The sequence below is a fragment of the Acinonyx jubatus genome, chromosome B3 (assembly GCF_027475565.1).
Source record: "Acinonyx jubatus isolate Ajub_Pintada_27869175 chromosome B3, VMU_Ajub_asm_v1.0, whole genome shotgun sequence".
In the NCBI taxonomy this organism is placed as follows: Eukaryota; Metazoa; Chordata; class Mammalia; order Carnivora; family Felidae; genus Acinonyx; species Acinonyx jubatus.
In genome coordinates, this window is record NC_069386.1 from 59,574,341 (window position 1) to 59,589,555 (window position 15,215).

General features: G+C 40.1%; 1 protein-coding gene across 5 annotated transcripts in view; it reads left to right on the forward strand.

Moving 5' to 3' along the window:
- Positions 1–2,957: 2,957 nt before the first annotated feature.
- ZNF106 (zinc finger protein 106) overlaps positions 2,958–15,215 on the forward strand; it is a 65,050-nt gene continuing 52,792 nt past the window's right edge. For all 5 annotated transcript variants that reach the window (XM_015064884.3, XM_027067017.2, XM_015064885.3 and 2 more), the window contains exon 1: positions 2,958–3,110. The gene's annotated coding sequence lies outside the window, so the exon portion shown is untranslated. The remainder of the gene's footprint in view (positions 3,111–15,215) is intronic.

A 15,215-nucleotide genomic window follows, 5' to 3' on the forward strand; every position in this document is an offset into this window, starting at 1 on the left:
AGTCGTCCGTTAACCGGATAATTCGAATCCCTCCCGAAGGTGGGATATATTCATGCAACAAACATTTGTCGAGGGCAAGCCATCTGCTGGATGATTGCTGAAGAAAAGGAGACAAGAATGCCTTCCTTGCCCTCCAGGATCTTTTGATCTATCTAGATTGGAGATCGATATGTAAACAAATAATAGTGGGTAGAATTTAGTGAGTGGCATCAGGAAGTCCGAGGCGGAGTCGGTGCACAATGAAAGCTGCACCTTATCCTTAGGGATGTCTGGAAGGGTTCCCAGAGAAAGCGACTTTTCAATCAGGAAGGCTAAGTAGGAATTCTCCTAGAAGTCTGGGATAGAGGGTGATAGTTTTCCAGCCTGCGGAAACAGCCTTTGCCACTAGGAACATAGCACTTTCTGTAAATTCCTTGTAGTTCATTCTGCTGAGAGGCTTAGAGCTCATCGTGTATCTCCAGGTGAAGTGGGGAATAACCTTTAAATAGTCGGCAACGGGCTAGATCTTGGTAGGTCTTGCACTTTATACTGGACTTTAGTGTGCAAGCTTAAGTGAGCCTGGACTTTATACTATGGCTACAGAAATCCATTGAAGGGTTTTAAACAGGTCCAGGAACTCTTCTGGGTACCTCTAAGAATAGAGCACAGTGCTGGAAATTAATAATTAAAAAAAATAATAACAGCACTTCGAAGGAATCTACTTCTAAGGGTCAGGAAAGTGAACCCTGAGAAATATCTTTTGTATATTGTAACACAGAGGTCTTTGGTGATCTTAGTGAAAGCTATGTGGTGGAATGATTAAGTTGAAAGATAGATTGCAGCAATTTCGAGAGAGGGGAGGTGCAAAAGTAGGGAGAGGTTATAAAATGCTTTTGGAAAGTTAGGCCTTGACAGACAAGGGGTCAAAGTTTTTGTTTCTGTTGTTTGGATTTTTGTTAGAATTAAGACAGGAGAAACTTGAGCATGATAGGCAACATACAACTGAGGGGAAAAAATAGTTGAATAAACAGAAGTGTTAGTAGGTAAAGATCTTGAGAGAATAAGAGTAGAGACAATCCAAAGTACTGGTGGGAGGAATGGTGTTGGAAGAGAAATAAAGATATCTCCTCAATTATAATAAGAGGAAGTATGTGTCTGTAAGTGTGTATGTTTAGTAACAGGAAGTTAAAGAAGTTCTCATCTCATGACCTCTGTTTTCTTTGTGAAATAGGAGATGAGGTCATTTGCTAATAGAAAAGGAGTTGGGGGTTTTAAGGAAAGTGGAGAAGTTTTCGAATATGGTTGTATAAAGTGACAGAACAAGTTGATCAGAGAAAGACTGGAGGACTGGTGTCAGTGTCAAGGGCCTGTATAAGATTGGTAAAAATGAACTCTCCCTCTTCTATCTTGGTGTGTGGCTTTCTTAAGCACCAATCACTTCTTATAGGCAGAAGTGGACAAAATTTATGGTTGAGTTTATTTATGGTGTATTTATCCATGGTGTAATGCCATGGTTCTCAATCAGGAACATTTTTGTCCTTGAGCGGACATTTGGCAGTGTCTGGAGACATTTTTGATTGTCAAGACGACAGGGATTGGGGTGGCGGATATAAAGGGGATACTACAGGCATTTAGTATCCCGGAATGCTAAGTATCCTGCAATGCACAGGACAGCCCAAGAATCATCTCCAAAATATCAATAGTGCCAAGGTTAAGAAACCCTGATCTAGGATTACCTTGATGCTCACCAATGGCTGACCTTGGTCTTCTACAAGCTTTTCTTTGGACTATGGCCCTCAGCTTATAGGGTAAAGTAGTCCTTCCATTGCATGCCTTTAAAGGAGAGTAGAATGAGCAGCATACCTCAGACCTTGAGTGTTTAGAAGAATTGTGATGTCACAAACACACAATTAGAATAGTTCCTCAATCCTTTAGAAGCAAATCTGGGGGCGCTTGGGTGGCTCAGTCAGTCGAGTGTCTGACGTCGCTTAGGTCATGATCTCACAGTTTGTGAGGTCAAGCCCCGTATCAGGCTCTCTGCTGTTGGTGCAGAGCTGGCTGATCCTTTGTCCCCCTATCTCTCTGCCCTCTCCCTGCTTGTGTGTGTGCTCTCTCTTTTTCTCAAAAAAAAAAAAAAAAAAAACATAAAAAAAAAAGGGTTCTAAGCAAGTCTGGACTTACACATAGATGAAGGTGCTTGCTTTGATTTTAGGTATTGCAGGTCTTGTTAAACATAGACATTATCAGAAGCTCAATAATATGGGAGGAGTAACACTTCACAACATTATTAATCCTAATGTAACTTGGTTTATCTGATTATTTGTAGTCACTAAAATAGGGAATGTGTATGGGCTAAGTTTAATAAAGAAATATATTAAATATTAATAAAAATATAATCACTGGTATTCATGTATTGTTCACTCTTTGACAGGCACCCATTCATGGATAGGAACGTGACCTATATTATGTCTTTTAATCCTAGCAACACCCTGAGAGATAGCATTATCCTAATTTTAACTGTGAAGAAACTGAGGTTCCAAGAAAACTTGTAATTTGCCCAAAGTCATAAGTTACTAGCGGCTAGGTCAAAATTTGAACTCAGATATCTGTCTGTCCTCAAGCTCCTTCAACATCCATTAAATTTCAGTAAATTTTCCAAAGCAGGAATGGTTGGAAATGTAGCTTAAACAATTGCCACTGCATAAAGGGAATGCTGGGGATTTAGGAAGAGAGTAGAAGCAAAAGGAAGGCCGGGGAAGAACAAAGAGAAAGAAAAAGGAACGAGGAAGGCTAGTCACAACTGAGTTCAGTGCAGCAGAGTAACTTCCTCAAGCTTGCCTGCCGGCCTTTGATCTTTCTTTTTGCGTAAAGCTTCTTTCCCCTGTGTCCGTTGTTCACTCTCATGTGTTCAAATAAAGCTAGATTATTGAGAAAGGCGGACAGCAAAGGGAAAAAAAAGGGGAGCGTGACGGTGGCGGTGTGCGCCTGCGCGCTGGCGGCGGCGGCGGCGGTGCCCGGCGGGGAGGGGGTCCGGAGTGGGCCGCCGGACCCAAAACTGAGTGGGGGGCCTCAGGGAGTCCCCTCGCCGGGATCTTGGTGGCCTGATGGAGTAGGAGGGGTCGGCTGTGAGTGTGAGTATCGAGGGTCGGGCTGCGTTGAGGCGTTTCAGAACGGGAGGGTCCCGGTGGTCCGCGCCTAAGGTTTGGGGCTGCAGGACGTGGCCGGGTTTTTGCTCGTGCAGGCTGCGGCACAGGGGCAACCCCCTTCTCCCGGAGCCCGCGCGGTTTACGGGCAGGCGGTGCTTCTGGCTTCGGGATACAGATTCTCGCGGGGGCGTTCCGACTCTACTTCCAGCCCCGGCAGGAAACGTGCCTGCAAGAACCTTGACCTTTAGGGGAGGCCGCTGACCTCCTTCGGTCCCCGGTTCCGCAGGGATCCCACAGACCCAGGTGCTTAAAGGCCTCCGGGTCACAGGCCAGGGACACCTTTCGACCTCTTGTGACTGACAGCCTCCGTTCTTTTTCCTCCTTCCGTCTTCTTTCCGTTTGGGATGCGTCTTAATAATAGCTACGATTTATGGAGCGCTTACTACGTGTCAAGCTAGTATTTAGTCTGAATCTCGGTGCATAATTATGGGGAGGAGATGCTTTGCACTCAAATGCTTTGAGTCTGTTCAATTTAATCATCTTTAAGAGTCAGCCTAACCATTTTATTGGGAAGTTTGAGATTTCCTTGGCTCTTAGCAACTTAGGACCATCCGAGTTAAGGGAAGTTCTTCTCTAACCTAGCAAATGGGTGCTTTATCTACCATAATGGTTTATGTCGAATTTAGCTAAGCCGAAATAACTTGTGAGAACTTCCTAAAAGCCTAATAGTATTCCAAACGCCATGGGAAATCTTACAATGTGTTCTAAGCCCTGTTCTCGAGTTTGGTTGTGAATGAATCCATGAAATATTTAGATTCAGTTAGGACTTATTTAGCATCTGCTGCATTGTACACTCCGGTGTGTCACAAAAAATTGATGAGATACTGTAATGGCAAGTGGATTTTTGAAGCATATTTCTGATGAGGTACCTAAGGGTTCGACCGTAATTTGCTCAAGCTAAACTAGCTAGGGTAAGTGGTGAAATTCACATATGCCAAGTCTCCTCTTTTTCCTGTTACACCAAGTTAGATATTCTAAGCACTTTTGGGAAGCAACTACATTACAGTTACAGTTTCTAGAGTTAACTCCTGAGTCTAGAGAATGGTATGTGTTTTTAAAGGTACTAGAGGGGCACCTGGGTGTCTCAGTTGGTTGAGAGTCTGACATCGACTGAGGTCATAGTCTCAGCTCCTGAGTTCGATCCCCGCATCAGGCTCTGTGCTGACAGCTCAGCCCCAGGGCTTTGGATTCTGTCTCCCTGTCTCTGCCCCTTCCCCAGCTCACACTCTGTCTCTCTCTCAAAAATAAATAAACATTTAAAAAAATTAAAGAAAAATAAAGGTACAAGGTAGTTTTTGAAGAGAACTTCAGCATGGGTTGGAAGGTGGTAAGAGGGTGTGAAGGAATCTGGTCAAGTTAGTTCATAATCAGTTGCTTTGATAAAAAAGAGAATCTAAAAAGGAAAAACTGCAAATAGTAATTATTTATCTAGCTTAGAGCACAGCACATGTAGTCTGCTGTATAAGAGGCTTCTGTACAAGAAAAGGAAGGAATAATGGTAGATGCTAGATGAATTGGTTCTGGGGCCAGGAATGGCTCTGTGAGAAATATACATGTTATCCATTTCCTAATTCAAACATCATAGTGGGAAGTTTAGGATTAATTTGTGTATCCAGTAAATAACATGTAGGCAGACAAGCACATTGAATGTGCTATCTCCAATTGAAACCTTATAGTCAGTTGGGTTTTTTTCTCTTCTAATCTGAAAGAGTCTATCAAGAAATTAGAGTTCCTAAGTGTTCATCAGTAGAGGACTGGTTAAGTAAAGTATGCCTTTGTAAGAATGAGCCAGCCCTCTGTGTGCTAATACTGAGTAATAACCAAGATACATTAAGTGAAAAAAAAAAAGTGAAAAAGAGGTTTCACAACCGTGTGTGTGTGTGTTTAAACTGTGGTTATTTGTGTATATATATACCTAGAATATCTCTGGAAGAATTCAGAAGAAACTGGTAACAGTGACTGGAAGTTGAAGTGGCTGAGAAACAGGAGTGGGAAGGGAATTATTTTCTGTATAAGTTTTTAAGAATTTCTTATGAAAACTTTTAAACATCCAGAAAAGTAGAGAAAATACTATATTGAACCCATGTAAATTGATCATTCTTTTTCAAATCTGCTGTTACATTGCTCTTTGGTTTTATTCCTGACATTTCACCCCTACACACTTTAATACATGTCTGTAATGAAAAGAACATTTTCCTGCATAACTCAATAGCATAATCACACGAAACAACTAATTCTTGTATATTATCTAAAACCTAATCTTTATTAAAATTTCCCCAAATTTGGGACCCTTCACCTGCAGGGTCTTCAGTGGGAAGACCATGCAACTCTTGATCTCAGGGCTGTGAGTTCGACCCCCACGTTGGGTGTAGAGATTACCAAAAAAAAAAAAAAAAAAAAAAAAAAGATTTAGAAAATTAAATTAAAAAGTTTCCCCAAATTGCCCCCCACTTATTTCTTCTTTTTTACTGTTTTTGATCCTATTTCCAATAAAAGTTTATGCATTGCATTTGGCTTTTATGTCTCTTGAAATCTTTTCAAATCTAGAACAGTTAACTTTTTTTTTCTTTTTTCATCATAACTTGTTGAAGAGACCCTGTCAATGATCTGAATTTAACTGATTGATTCCTAGTGATATCACTTAGCTTGTTACTGCTAACAAAGGTAAGGTAAATGCTTGATTGGTTTCAGGTTAAACACTTGGGGTACAATGTCATAGGCTATGCTCTATACTCTAGTTTTTCCGCTATTAGTGATAGTAGTGCGTGATAGATAGTGATTGATTAGTGGGTTCAGGTGGTAAATTGGAGTTCTCCATTGAAACCAGCTGTACGCCCATTTCTATTTTAAAAATTTGAAACATGTTACCTATTGAAAATGTAAATAATTACCTTTAGAAAGAAAAGCTCACAGCAAGAAATTGCTTCTTCTTTTTTAAACTGAATCCCTGATTACTAGGTGGTAGTATCTCATTTTATAGAAAAGGAATTTGAAGTTCAGAAAGATTAAAATTTACTTGGGGTAGTAAACCTATTTTTTGTCTACTTCAGAGGTCATGCTTTTCCACCAGATTTTGTAAACTATAAACTGGTATATAAATATAAAATTATTATTACTCCTAGTAGTTATGTTACTTGTCCCTTTATGTCTTTTTGGATAGGTAATCAGTTTCTAATTATATTAGACTTTTTTGGAGTATCAGTAAACTGCGATAGGTCTCTTTAGTGTGATGAACATTCTGAAAGTTCAAAATATATGTGCAAGTCAAACTTCTTAATGATTTCTGGAGTTTCTTTTTTTTATTTTTTTTATTTTTTCAGTATATGAAATTTATTGTCAAATTGGTTTCCATACAATATCCATTGCTCATCCCAAAAGGTGCCCTTCTCAATATCCATCACCCACCCTCCCCTCCCTCCCAGCCCCCATCAACCCTCAGTTTGTTCTCAGTTTTTAAGTCACTTATGCTTTGGCTCTCTCCCACTCTAACCTCTTTTTTTTTTCCCTTCCCCTCCCCCATGGGTTTCTGTTAAGTTTCTCAGGATCCACATAAGAGTGAAAACATATGGATTCTGTCTTTCTCTGTATGGCTTATTTCACTTAGCATCACACTCTCCAGTTCCATCCACGTTGCTACAAAGGGCCAGATTTCATTCTTTCTCATTGCCACGTAGTACTCCATTGTGTATATAAACCACAATTTCTTTATCCATTCATCAGTTGATGGACATTAGGCTCTTTCCATAATTTGGCTATTGTTGAGAGTGCTGCTATAAACATTGGGGTACAGGTGCCCCTATGCATCAGTACTCCTGTATCCCTTGGGTAAATTCCTAGCAGTGCTGTTGCTGGGTCATAGGGTAGGTCTATTTTTAATTTTCTGAGGAACCTCCACACTGTTTTCCAGAGCGGCTGCACCTATTTGCATTCCCACCAACAGTGCAAGAGGGTTCCCGTTTCTCCACATCCTCTCCAGCATCTCTAGTCTCCTGATTTGTTCATTTTGGCCCCTCTGACTGGCGTGAGGTGATATCTGAGTGTGGTTTTGATTTGTATTTCCCTGATAAGGAGCGACGTTGAACATCTTTTCATGTGCCTGTTGGCCATCTGGATGTCTTCTTTAGAGAAGTGTCTATTCATGTTTTCTGCCCATTTCTTCACTGGGTTATTTGTTTTTCGGGTGTGGAGTTTGGTGAGCTCTTTATAGATTTTGGATACTAGCCCTTTGTCCGATAGGTCATTTGCAAATATCTTTTCCCATTCTGTTGGTTGCCTTTTAGTTTTGTTGGTTGTTTCCTTTGCTGTGCAGAAGCTTTTTATCTTCATAAGGTCCCAGTAATTCATTTTTGCTTTTAATTCCCTTGCCTTTGGGGATGTGTCGAGTAAGAGATTGCTACGGCTGAGGTCAGAGAGGTCTTTTCCTGCTTTCTCCTCTAGGGTTTTGATGGTTTCCTGTCTCACATTCAGGTCCTTTGTCCATTTTGAGTTTATTTTTGTGAATGGTGTGAGAAAGTGGTCTAGTTTTAACCTTCTGCATGTTGCTGTCCAGTTCTCCCAGCACCATTTGTTAAAGAGACTGTCTTTTTTCCATTGGATATTCTTTCCTGCTTTGTCAAAGGTTAGTTGGCCATACGTTTGTGGGTTTAGTTCTGGGGTTTCTATTCTATTCCATTGGTCTATGTGTCTGTTTTTGTGCCAGATTTCTGGAGTTTCAAAAAAGTTTTGTACAAAGAAGCATTATGCAGTCTTAGTTCTTGTGCCTTAGGTCTTCTAGGTTTAAAAAAATATATGAGTTGGGGTGCCTTGGTGGCTCAGTCGGTTGAGGGTCTGACTTTGGCTCAGGTCATGATCTCGCTGTCCATGGATTTGGGCCCCGTGTCAGGCTCTGTGCTGACAGCTCAGAGCCTGGAGCCTGCTTCAGATTTTGTGTCTCCCTCTCTCTCTGCCCCTCCTCCACTTATGCTCTGTCTCTCTGTCTCTCTCTCTCTCTGTCAAAGATAAACAAACATTAAAAAAATTAAAAAATATGTGAGTAAAAAGAAAATTAAAAAAAATTAACAATGATACATGTATATTGCTTAATTTTTTGAAAAGAACAAAAAGATCTATAGTGAAAAATGAATTTCCAACCCCCATGCCCTCAGTTTTTTTCCCAGAGTCAAAACCTATTACTAGTTTCTTGGGTATCTCTCTAGATAAATTCTACATATGTATGTATGTCATTAGGGTAAATTTTGACATTTACGTATAGAAGTATCTTAGTAACATAACCTAAAATAATAGGTTGAAGGTTATGCTCCAGTTTTTATTGTTTATATCCAAACATCTTTGCTAACTTTTATTCATTCATTTATTCAATATTGAGTACTTACTCTATACCAGATGGTGTGCCAGGTCATAGGAATAAAATAATGAACACAACAGACATTCCTGCTAGCTGTAATGGAGTTTATTGTCTACTGGGAGAGACAGTCATTAAGCAAATAATTATACTAATGACTATAGCAAAGATTTGGTACCAACTTTGTGCCACACACTTAATATGGATTTTCTAATTGATTCCTCATAACAGCTCTATGACATTGATTCTGATAATATTTTTGTTTTATGAATGTAGAAACTGAAGCACAAAAAGGTTAAACTACTTGGTCAAGATCACACACAGCTAGTAAGTGATAGAGCTAGGTTTCAAACACAAGCAGTCTGGTTACAGAGATCTTGCTATCTTCCTTTACCCTAATGTAGTGGTTTTTAATGAGTTTGAGATCATCTCCTAGGGAGGTTTGGAAATTTGGGGGGTATTTTTAGTTTCAAAATCATTGAGAGGATGACACTGACTTTACTGGATAAAGATCCGGTTGTTAGACATCCTGCAATGTAAAGAACATCCCTACCCTATACAGTAAAAACCTGTTGTACATTTTACATCACTTTCAAATGGCCCAGAGGATGTTCATGTAGGTGAAAAATCTGTTTCTGATCACATGAACTTAGAACTAATTTGTTTTACACATGAATTATTTTTTGTTCTGTTTTGTTTTTGCATAGAGCACAGTTACTGTGTAAATCAAGAGATCGTATTTTCTTTTTTTTTTTAATTTTTTTTTTAACGTTTATTTTTGAGACAGAGAGAGACAGAGCATGAACAGGGGAGGATCAGAGAGAGGGAGACACAGAATCTGAAACAGGCTCCAGTCTCTAAGCTGTCAGCACAGAGCCCGACGTGGGGCTCGAACTCACGGACCGCGAGATCATGACCTGAGCCGAAGTCGGCTGCTTAACCGACTGAGCCACCCAGGCGCCCCTGTACTTTCTTTATTTCAGAGTTTACAAAGAGTTGGTCACTATTTTGGAAGATCGTATCACGTTCCTGGTATTTTCATCAACGATATAACATGCTTTTATCAGTCTGTATTTGCAGTTTTCACACTCATAGTCTTCATCTAATATAGTCATGCCCAAGCATTTACATGTTGAAATAAATATTATTTTATTTTTTAAATTAAAAAAAAAAATGTTTTATTTATTTTTGAGAGAGAGAGGGTACCAGCAGGGGAGGTGGCGGGCTGTGGTGGAGGGGAGAGAATCTGAAATAGGTTCCATGCTGACAGCACAGAGTCTGATCCAGAGCTGGAACTCATGAACTGTGAGAAAATGACCTGAGATGAAGTTGGACACTTAACCAACTGAGCCACCCAGGTGCCCTTATATTGATATTTAAAATTTGACATGTGTAAGTAAGTTACAGTCGCTCTGAATTTCACTAAGGGTAGGAGCTATTATAAAATATTTATAATAAAAAGGTATAAATACCTTGAAAGAAAAATTCCATGGTGACCTTTGGGACAGCTGCTTGAAGAGCATACTGGGGATTGTTTCTCTTTTTTTTTTTTTTTTTTTATGTTTTCTTATTTATTTTTGAGAGAGAGAGGCAGAGCGTGAACAGGAGGGGCAGAGAGAGAAATACACACAGAATCTGAAGCAGCTCCAGGCTCTGAGCGGTCAGCACAGAGCCCGATGTGGGGCTCGAACTCATGAACTGCAAGATCATGACCTGAGCTGAAGTTAGATGCTTAACCAACTGAGCCACCCAGGCGCCCCATACTGGGGATTGTTATAATCATGTCTCATATTTATGGATGAATGAAAATTCCTGTAACATTTTAGGGAAAAAAAAGAGGGTATTGTGTCTGATATGGTTGAGAACTGCTGCTCCACTGTCTGCCTCAGAAATAGTCACAGATGTGATAAGTGGTATGAAGGAGGCACAGGATTTTAGGAGAGAAGTGTGTATGAGGGAGTATGGCCTAATCTGAGAGATCAGGGAGTGCTTCCCCAGGCAAATGACATTTGGACTGAGATTTGAAGGATGAATAGTTACCTAGATGGAAAGGAATAAAAACATTCCAGGGAGGGGGACCAGCATATGAAACAGCTCTTTGGAGGACTTTGTTAAGTATTTTGGTTTTTGATCTTAAATACTGGGATGCATTGAAGGGCTTTTTTATTTTTTATTTATTTATTTTTAATGTTTATTTTTGAGAGAGAAAGAGAGAGACAGAATGTGAATGGGGGAGGGGCAGAGAGAGAGAGGGGGTCACAGAATCCAAAACAGGCTCCAGGCTCTAAGCTGTCAGCACAGAGCCTGACACGGGGTTCGAACTTGGGAAGAGCAGGGTCATGACCTAGGCCAAAGACAGACAGTTAACTGACTGAGCCACCCAGGCCAAGGGGCTTTTATTTATTTACTTATTTATTTATTTATTTATTTATTTATTTTTAATTAAAAAAAATTTTTTTTAACCTTTATTTATTTTTGAGACGAGAGAGACAGAGCATGAGTGGGGGAGGAGAGAGAAAGAGGGAGACACAGAATCTGAAACAGGCTCCAGGCTCCGAACTGTCAGCACAGAGCCTGACGTGGGTCTTAAACTCACGGACTGCAAGATCGTGACGCGAGCTGAAGTCGGACGCTCAACCGACTGAGCCACCCAGGCGCCCCAAGGGGCTTTTAAAAGTAAGGAACTGAGGCATAAAACATAAGAGCTTATGGTCTTGGGGCGCCTGGGTGGCTCAGTCGGTTAAGCATTCAACTTCGCCTCAGGTCATGGTCTCACAGTTCATGAGTTTGAGTCCTGCATGGGGCTCTGCTTGGAATTCTCTCTCTTCCTCTTTTTCTGCCCCTCCCCTGCTCTCTCTCTCTCTCTCTCACTCTTTCTCAAAATAAGTAAATAAATAAACTTAGAGTGTATGGTCTTGGCTTTTTCATTGTATGGTTGAAGGAATCATAGAAGTGAATGTTTAGGTTGAGGTGAAATGGAAGTAGACTAGAATCCTGAGCCATTTCATGAAAGACATCTGCCATTCAAGGATCATCCTAGACCCTAGCAGATTTGTCACTAGACCTAGGGCCTCCCACTCCATCACAAGACTGAGGGGCATGTCTTCTTTGATCTCCCTCACCTGCTTGAACATTGCCTGGAGCCATTCAGTCAGGTTGAAGGCTCTGAAAAGTGTAAGCATGTGTCTAGTTCTGATCATGGCTTAGTAAGCTCCTACTGGCAGACCTTCCTGCAGATAACAGCTATTAAATCAGAAGTACATAAAACAACTAAAATCACTGGAGAGTTACCCAGAGCAAACAGATTCTGGAAGGGAATTAACACTTGAGGAACTGATGCACATGATTTCCCATTTTCATGGCTGCAGTCTGTGCCAGGTAGGGTGGTTAAATTTCTGATGTTAAACTTCTAGTGTCTTTGGCCTGAAGAACCAAAAGATAAGGCTCTAGGCAAACACACCTATTGGGAAGTAAAAGGAGAATCCTGGAAAATAGAGAAGCCTCAAACTCTTGTGAATGAACTCTACTGAAATCTTGACAGAGTGTGGAACTATGCATGTGTAGAACAGACTCTAAGAAGTTCAGCTAAGGGTGAAAGAACTGAATTGAGATTTCATCTACCTAAGAAACAGAGTTTGCAGTTTGAGTCAACCAATTTACATACCTACTAAAACAAAAATAAATTAAAAAAAAAAATCACTCTTTGGGGCACCTGGGTGGCTCAGTCGGTTAAGCATCAGATTTCGGCTCTGGTCATGAACTCACGGTTTGTGAGTTGGAGCCCCACGTCAGGCTCGTGCTGATAGCTCAGAGCCTAGAGCCTGCGTCAGATTCTGTGTTTCCCTCTCTTTCTGCCCCTCCTGCGCGCGCACACACACACTTTCAAAAATAAACATTAAAAAATAAAAAAAAAATCGGCACTCTTCAGAGGAATATAAAGGAATTCAGAGTCTCCACAATAGTAACATTTATAACATCCAGCATATATTCCAAAATTACTCATATACAGAGAATCAGGGAAATGTAACCTATTCTCAAGTTAAAAGACTATCTTAATCTTAAAATACTCAGATGTTGGAATTAGCAGGAAAGGATTTGAAACTTTTGAAAAATATGTATTAGTAAAGAAAAGGAAAATGATGCACAGGAAAATATACTCATAAAGAATGAGTATTAGGGGATATGGGTGGCTCAGTGGGTTGTGTCTGACTTCAGCTCAGGTCATGATCTCACGGTTTAAGTTTGAGCCCCACATCAGGCTCTCTGCTATCAGCACAGAGCCCACTTTACATACTCTGTCTCCCCCTTTCTCTGGCCCTTCCCCACTTGTACATGCTCTCTCTCAAAAATAAATATTTAAAAAAAATGAGTATTAAATAATCAAATGGATATTCTAATGTTGAAATATACGAAACTGGAAATAAACTGGTTGGGCTAAAAGCAGAATGGAGAAGCCTGAGGAGAGAATCCATGAAATTAAAGATCAATAGAAATTACTCAGTATGAAGAGCAGAAGAAGAGTAAAAGAGAAAAAGGAAGAGATCCTCAAGGACCTGTGGGCAATATAAAAAAAACCAACATACTACATTGGAGTGCCAGAAGGAGAGGTAAAAGAATGGGGAAGAAGAAAAAATACTTGAAAATGTAAGGGCTGAAAACGTCCCAAAGTTAGTGAAAGGCATAAATTGACAGATTCTGTAAGCTCAGCACACCCTAAGAAGGATAAAGACAAAACCATGCAAACCATAAGTTTAACAATGAAGAAAACCATGACTAGGTACCTCACAGTCAAACTGTTGAAAGCCAAAAATAAAAGGAAAAATCCAGAAAGCAACCAAAGAAAACATGTTATATACAGGAGGGTAATCATGAAGGCCAGAAAGAATAGAAAATCTTTAAAATGCTGAAAGAAAAACTTGACAATCCAGAATTACAGATTCGGTAGTATAGCATTCAAGAATGAAAGTGAAATAAAAATAATGTCAGTTAAAAGAAAACCAAGAGAATTCATTACTAGCAGATTTGCACTACAAGAAATGCTAAAGTTTGGTCTAAAAGGAAATGATACCAGGTGGAAACTTGACTCTTCATCAGGGAGTGAAGAACATCAGAAAAAGTAAATAAGTGGATAAATACAAATCTTGTCCTTTTAATTTCTTAAAACAACATACAACTGTTTAATAAAGATGCCTCATCTTGTGGAGATCATCACATCATATAGATATAAAACATACACCATAAAGCATGGAATGGGAGTTGGGGGTAAATTGACCTATATGGCTACAAGGTTTGTAAAATGTACTTGAAGTGGCAAATTATTATTATTATTTTTTTTATATAACCTTTTTTTTTTAAGTTTTATTTTTTAAAATTTACATCCAAATTAGCATATAGTGCAACAATAATTTCAGGAGTAGATTCCTTAGTGCCTCTTATCCATCTAGCCCATCCCCCCCCCCACAACCCCTCCCGTAACCCTCAGTTTGTTCTCCGTATTTATGAATCTCTTCTGTTTTGTCCCCCTCCCTGTTTTTATATTATTTTTGTTTCCCTTCCCTTATGTTCATCTGTTTTGTCTCTTAAAGTCCTCATATGAGTGAAGTCATATGATTTTTTTCTTTCTCTGGCTAATTTCACTTAGCATAATACCCTCCAGTTCCATCCACATAGTTGCACATGGCAAGATTTCATTCTTTTTGATTGCCAAGTAATACTCCATTGTATATATATACCACATCTTCTTTATCCATTCATCCATCGATGGACATTTGGGCTCTTTCCATACTTTGGCTATTGTTGATAGTGCTGCTATCAACATGGGGGTGCATGTGTCCCTTTGAAACAGAGCACCTGTATCCCATGGATAAATGCCTAGTAGTGCAATTGCTGGGTCGTAGGGTAGTTCTATTTAGTTTTTTGAGGAACCTCCATACTGTTTTCCAGAGTGGCTGTACCAACTTGCATTCCCACTAAAAAAAATTTTTTTAAATTTTTATTTGTTTTTAGAGGGAGAGAGTGTGAGCAAGGGACGAACAGAGAGAGAGAGACACAGAATCTGAAGCAGGCCCCAGGCTCTGAGCTGCCAACACAGAGCCCGATGTGGGCCTCGAACTCATGAACCGTGAGATCATGACCTGAGTCGAAGTCAGACGCTTAACTGAATGAGCCACCCAGGTGCCCCCTGAAGTGGCAAATTATTAACACGGAGTACAGGGTAAAATGATAGGGTGTATTTTGTAGTTCCTGGAGCACTCATGGTAGAGAAAATGTGAAGAAGCACTGCTAAAAAGCTAGTAGAAAAATTAAAGTGAATAATCCAAAAGAAGACAGGTACAGCCTAACAGAAATAACGGTAGACCTAATCCAACCATATCAATTTTTTAATATTTATTTTTAAATAATTTATTTTGAGGCGGGGGAGGGGCAGAGAGAGAGGGAGAGAGAATCCTAAGCAGGTTTCACGCTGTCAGTGCAGAGCTCCACACAGGGTGTGATCCCATGAACCATGCGATCATGACCCAGGCTGAAATCAGGAGTCAGACGCTCAACTGACTGAGCCACCCAAGGAGCCCCTGTGTTTATTTATTTTTGAGAGAGAGAGAGGGAGACAGAGGATCTGAAGTCGGCTCTGTGCTGACAGTAGTGAACCCAATCAGGCCCTCGAACTTATGAACTCTGAGATCATGACC